Genomic DNA, 6,000 nt, shown 5'->3' with positions numbered 1-6,000 from the left:
AGGCAAGCTGAGCGTGACGCTAATGCCTTAAATTTTGAGCACAACTCTCAGTTCAGCTGAGAGTCTGATCAAAAGGGGGGAATTGTTAACCAGAAAACCACAGCCCTAAAATGGCCTCACTAAGTTAAGGCTTCAAGTGAGTAAACCAAGACTTAATATCTAACCTAACTGCAGTTTCAATTCCCCAGGGATGTAAGCTTTAACCAGGCAACATGGAACTTCCTGGTCAAAACTAGGAAATTGACTGGTAGACCGTTCTCTCCAGAGGAGGGCAACCTTGCCTAAACAGTGCATTCCTTGCTGACAAAGTCCGTTCTTCTTTTTATGTCTTTTCTCTGCCTTTAAAAACCCTTCTTTTGTTTAGGTCAGTGGAGCTCCCCTCTCCTTGCTAGATGGGATGCTGTGCGATTCATGAATCGTTTAATAAAGTCAATTAGATCTTTCAACTTACTCAGTTAAATTTTGCTCTTTAACACATGCGTGGGATGGACTGGAGCTGGGAGGGGACGTGAAAGGCCAGGCGGGGGTGGCAACATGTGTCTTAAGCAAGGTGCAAACTGTGGGCATGGCGAGGGATGTGGGAGTGACCAAATCGTGCACATGGCCGAGATGATGTTGGCCACTGGGCCCTGAGCAACTTTTCAGCCTTATTATCCAGCGGTCCCCCACACAAACCCAGGGCGCTTGTCCTGCTGCCCACGCCCTAGAAGCATGGAGAACTTTCCTCTCTGGTGGGCGTTGCTGCTGGGCTTTAAAAATCACGGTAATGTTACTCATCTACTTGGTGAGCCTAGTCTGGTTTCTGCGTTCTGGATTCTTTATATGACAGGTTGGTTAAAGCAAAGGTAGCGGTTAATATTTGCATGGGGTTACTTATTCATTTAAAGTTCAATTATGTAAAAGTTCATCTGTTCCATTGTAGAAGCAATACATGTTCCTCACGGTGAATTTAGAAAATACCAGCCACATTGGGGAAAGAAATCACCCATTGTCACTGTTTAAAAATTTTATTCTGGTTGGTTTTTTTGTTTGCTTAATGTAGCCATAATCTGTATGATATAGATAACATATACATATATATAATCATATATACTATATACAGATATATGTTGTACATCATATGATATATATAGATATATATCATCCATGTATCATATGGTAAATATATGCAGAAGTATGTATCATATATACTTTCATAGACCTCCAGTCTTTTCAAAGGTCATTTCTGATGGCTTCATAACATTACATGTAGAAATATACACCGTGTTCTAAACACCATTTTATAGTATTTGACACTTGGAATATATCCAATTTTGTTGTAAATAATAATACAGTGAGGGGCGCCTGGGTGGCTCAGTTGGTTAAGCGACTGCCTTCGGCTCAGGTCATGATCCTGGAGTCCCGGGATCGAGTCCCGCATCGGGCTCCCTGCTTGGCAGGGAGTCTGCTTCGCCCTCTGACCCTATCCCCTCTCATGTGTTCTTTCTCTCTCATTCTCTCTCTCTCAAATGAATAAATAAAATCTTAAAAAAAAATAATACAATGTATATCTTTGTGTGCAGAATCATTTTATTTTATTATTTTTTAAAAAGATTTTATTTATTCATTTGAGAGAGAGTGCACAAGCAGGGAGAGGGGCAGAGGGAAAGGAACAAGCTGACTCCCTGCCAAGTGGGGAACATTTTGTGGGGCTCGATCCCGGGACCCCAAGATCACAACCCCAGCTGAAGTTAGACGTTTAACCAACTGAGCCACTCAGGTGCCCCCAGGGCCATTTTACAATTGAGTGTTTTTCTGAAACTAGATTGCTAAAGTGGAATTATTGACTCGCAGGATACAGGCATATATTATAGCATCCTGACCAGTGGTTTTCAAAAGCGCTCCTCTCCTGTGCACCCCCTCGTGCCACGTGGGGGAGATCCTGGCTCTGGGCTCTTGCCCAGACCTGGGTGGGCCTCTCAGTCTTAACAGGCTGCTTTTTCCCATGGAGGTAATTTGGCACAGGACATAGTTTATGTTTCCTGCATTTTAACCTCATCGAGGGACTGTTTTGTGAGTGTTTGAGCTATTTATGACCTGTAGGAGAAATAACCAGATAATCAGAGGTCCTTGTCATTTATTCAGGTTCCAGCGTCCAGGAGGTTTTCTTTAGGATTTTTCCCACAGCAGCAACGCCATCACCTCAGCGCATCCTTGCTAACCAGCCTGTGGCCATCTTCACCCTGGAAATGAATCTCCAGTTTTAACTTTTTGAAGTTACGCATGCTCCGCAGTTAATGCAGGAAAAGTATTAGAGGCGATTCAGAAATAAGAAGATAAATAGATTTTAGGTATTGAGGACTTTTGAAATAAGTAAAACTGTCTATGAAATTGTTTTGAATGTTACTATAGCAATTACACTTCTCAATCCCTGATGTTAATATTGATGAGTAAAGAAAGCTTAAAGAATGAGTTAAAAAGCTACAAAACTTTCTCAGTGTTGACATTGTATTACCTATCATTCGTCTTTTGGGAGGAATAGGAAATGAGATCACTGTTTTTTGATGTGCCTTTTACATGTTAACACAAATTCCTGTTCTTGGTCTTTACATGGCTGTTGAATTCTGTCAACTTTTTGCTCATGGGTTTTGGAATCAGGTTGTACGTGAGTATGGAAGTTATTTTATAGATCTTGTTTTTATATTCGATTAAGCCTCCCTGAAGCCATATGGAAGTAATCTGTGTGTAACTGCCAGATACATCGCCTGGAATTCCAAGTATGATGAAGAAAAGATGGGATTTTAAAAAGAATGGAATTTTGAGAACAGGAGGGAGGAGGAGGAAAGAATGAGCACTTTTTTTTAGGTGCAAATAATTTTTTTTGTAACGAAGAGAGATGAACTATTTTGGTATGACTAAACAAATCCTTGCTGAAGAAATATGTGGATGAATTAACCCACTTATAATTTTGTGGTTTCTTTAATATTAATAAATGTGAATCTCAGTTGTACTTTTTCTTTGGTATTTATGAGTCTGCGTCAGGGCTTCTCTCATTTTATATTAGAACTTCGGTCGCTGGTATTCATTTTTCTTTACTCTTTTCTAGTAACCTAGCGGAGGGTTTCCCTCCAGAGACAGGAGTGGATTCCGCAAACATTACCTCCCGTGGTGGGTGGAGGGGTGGGGGGCATCAGGAACTACACAGAAGGCCCACTGAGGCAGGATGGCCAGTGACCGTGAGGAGATTGTCAAAGGAGACTTTAAAGTCAGCCATTGAAATAGAGAAGCAGATTTTTTCCTTTTAAAGTTTCTGAAGACAGCAGCACCTGGCTGGCTCAGTCAGAAGAGCATGCGACTCTTGATCTTGGGATCTCGAGTTCAAGTCCCACTTTGGGTGTCGAGATGACTTAAATGAATAAATAAAAACTAAACTAAACTAAATTTCTGAAGAGAAATTAGAGAAGGAGATAATCAGAAATACACAAAATTGAATGCCCATGAGCTGGTTTTCTGTGGAGAACATGGAGAATATGGAGCTCGAGTCCTGTGTCCTGTTCAGGTGTGTGCACTCTGCTCTATTCTCGTGGCGCACATCACCATCCATCAACATTTCTCTGTGGAAAGCTAGATTTACCCAAGCCCCTTCTCCCTCCAGCTCATTCCTGGAAGAGGCAGTCACTGGTGTACCATAACAGTGGAAGTAACTTTGACCCCTGTACTCTGAACACAGTTCCTGGCTTTCACAGGAGTAGGGCAGGGAAAGGGGGACCTGGGGTTGAACGAGAGAATAGGACAGATATAATCCGTGTAGGCTAAATATCTATGGTGAAGAACAGTGTTCAGACAGATCTTCCCTGAGCACTAAAGGGCCCCGATGTGTGTTGTCAGCTGGCGAAAAAAGAATTGCTCTGCTTTGGAGACTTTCCCTTTACTGATTTAAGACATTCTCCAGTTGTGTGGACAGTTCTGGTGGGGTCTTGAATTGTACTGTTCTAGGCTGTCTCTCTCCTTGACCAGACTAGTTAGGCTCCTCTGAAGCTTCTTCTCCACCAGGCCGCAACCTTGACTCTGGCCTTGCCAGGCCTGCCTAGCTCAGTTTAGCAAGAACCCTGCTAAATCAGTTTGAGAGCGTCCTCACCTTGGCTATCTGATCACTCGTATTATAGAATTGAGTTCCTCATCGCCACCTTCGACATGTAAGACCTTGGCCTCCCTTCAGCAAGAATCCCGTTAAGTCAGTTTAACAAGAGTCCTCCTACCCTTGATGTTTTCCCTGAAGTAATCTTCCATCCACTGACCCTGTCTCTCTGCATCTTGGCTACAAATCCCCACTTGTCTTTGCTGTGTTCAGAGTTGAGCCCTATCGTAATATCTCTATTGCAAATGTCTTATTTTTTTTTTATTGACCTATAACATTGTATTCATTTAAGGTATATAATGTAATGATTTGGTGTATGTGTATATTATGAAATGATCACAATAAGTCTAGTTAATGTCCATTACCTTACACAGTTGTAATTTTTTTCTTGGGATGAGAACTTTTAAGATGAAATCTCTTAGCAACTTTTAAATTCACAACACAGCATTGTTTTTTTTTTTTTTAAGACTTTATTTATTGATTTGTCAGAGAGAGAGAGAGAGAGAGCACACAAGCAGGGGGAATGGCAGGCAGAGGGAGAAGCAGGCTCCCCACCAAGCAAGGAGCCCAATGTGGGGCTTGATCCCAGGACCCTGGATCATGACCTGAGCTGAAGGTAGAGGCTGAGCCACCCAGGCGTCCCCACAAACACAGCATTGTTAACTATAATCAACATACTGTACATTACGTCCCTAGAACCTATTTCTTTTACAACTGGAAATTTGGGTCTTTTGACCACCTTCATTTATTTTGCCCACCGCCTACCCCCTGCCCTTGGCAACCACCAGTCTCTTCTCTGTATCTATGAGTTTTTATTTTTGTTTTTGTTTTAGATTCCACATATAAATGGGATCATATGGTATTTGTCTTTCTCTATCTGATTTATTTCACATAGCATAATGCCCTCAAGGTCTATCCACTTTGTCCTGAAGGGCAGGATTTCATTTTTTTTAAATAAGACTGAATAATATTCCATTATAGGTACACAGCACATTTTCTTTATCTGTTCATCTGTCCAGTGGACACTTAGGTTGTTTCCATGTCTTGGCTATTGGAAATAATGCTGCAGTGAACATGGGGGTGCATAAATCTTTTCAAATGAGTGTTTTCTCTTTCTTTGGATAAATACCCAGAAGTGGAATTGCTAGATCCTATGGCAGTTCCGTTTTTAAATTTTTGAGAAAACTTCATACTGTTTTTCATTAGTGGCTGCACCAATTTATATTCCTACCAACAGTGCACAAGGGTTCCCTTTTCTGCACATCCTCCCCAACACTTGTTATCTCTTCTTGATAATAGCCATTCTAACAATGTAAGGTGGTAGCATTTCCCTGATGATTGATGGTGAGCACCTTTTCACATACCTCTTGTCTTCTATGGAAAAATGTCGGCTTAGTTCTGCTGCTCATTTTTATTTTTATTGTTATTTATTTTTAAAAATTGTATTTATTTGTCAGAGAGAGAGCGAGAGAGCACGCACAAGCAGGGGGGGGCAGCAGGCAAAGGGAGAAGCAGGCTCCTCTCCGAGCAGGGAGATGTGGGAATCGATTCCAGGACCCTGGGATCATGACCTGAGCCGAAGGCAGACGCTTAACTGCCTGAGCCACCCAGGCGCCCTGAGCTGACTTTTCTGTATGGTGTAAGATAGAGGTCCAGTTTCATTCTTTTTCATGTAACAGTTTGGCCCCTGCCATTTATTGAAGAGACCATCCTTTCCCCTTTGTATATTCTTGGCTCCTTTGTCATAAATTAATTGACCATATATGCATGGGTTTATTTCTTCTCTCTATTCTGTTCCATTGATCCACGTGTCTGTTTTTATGCTGATACTATATTGTTTTGATCACTATAGCTTTTGTAATATAGTTTGAAAACAGGAAATA

Source organism: Neomonachus schauinslandi, chromosome 6 (assembly GCF_002201575.2).
Source record: "Neomonachus schauinslandi chromosome 6, ASM220157v2, whole genome shotgun sequence".
NCBI classification, from domain to species: Eukaryota; Metazoa; Chordata; class Mammalia; order Carnivora; family Phocidae; genus Neomonachus; species Neomonachus schauinslandi.
The sequence above is the reverse complement of the archived record's forward strand: the minus strand, read 5'-3'. Positions refer to the sequence as shown.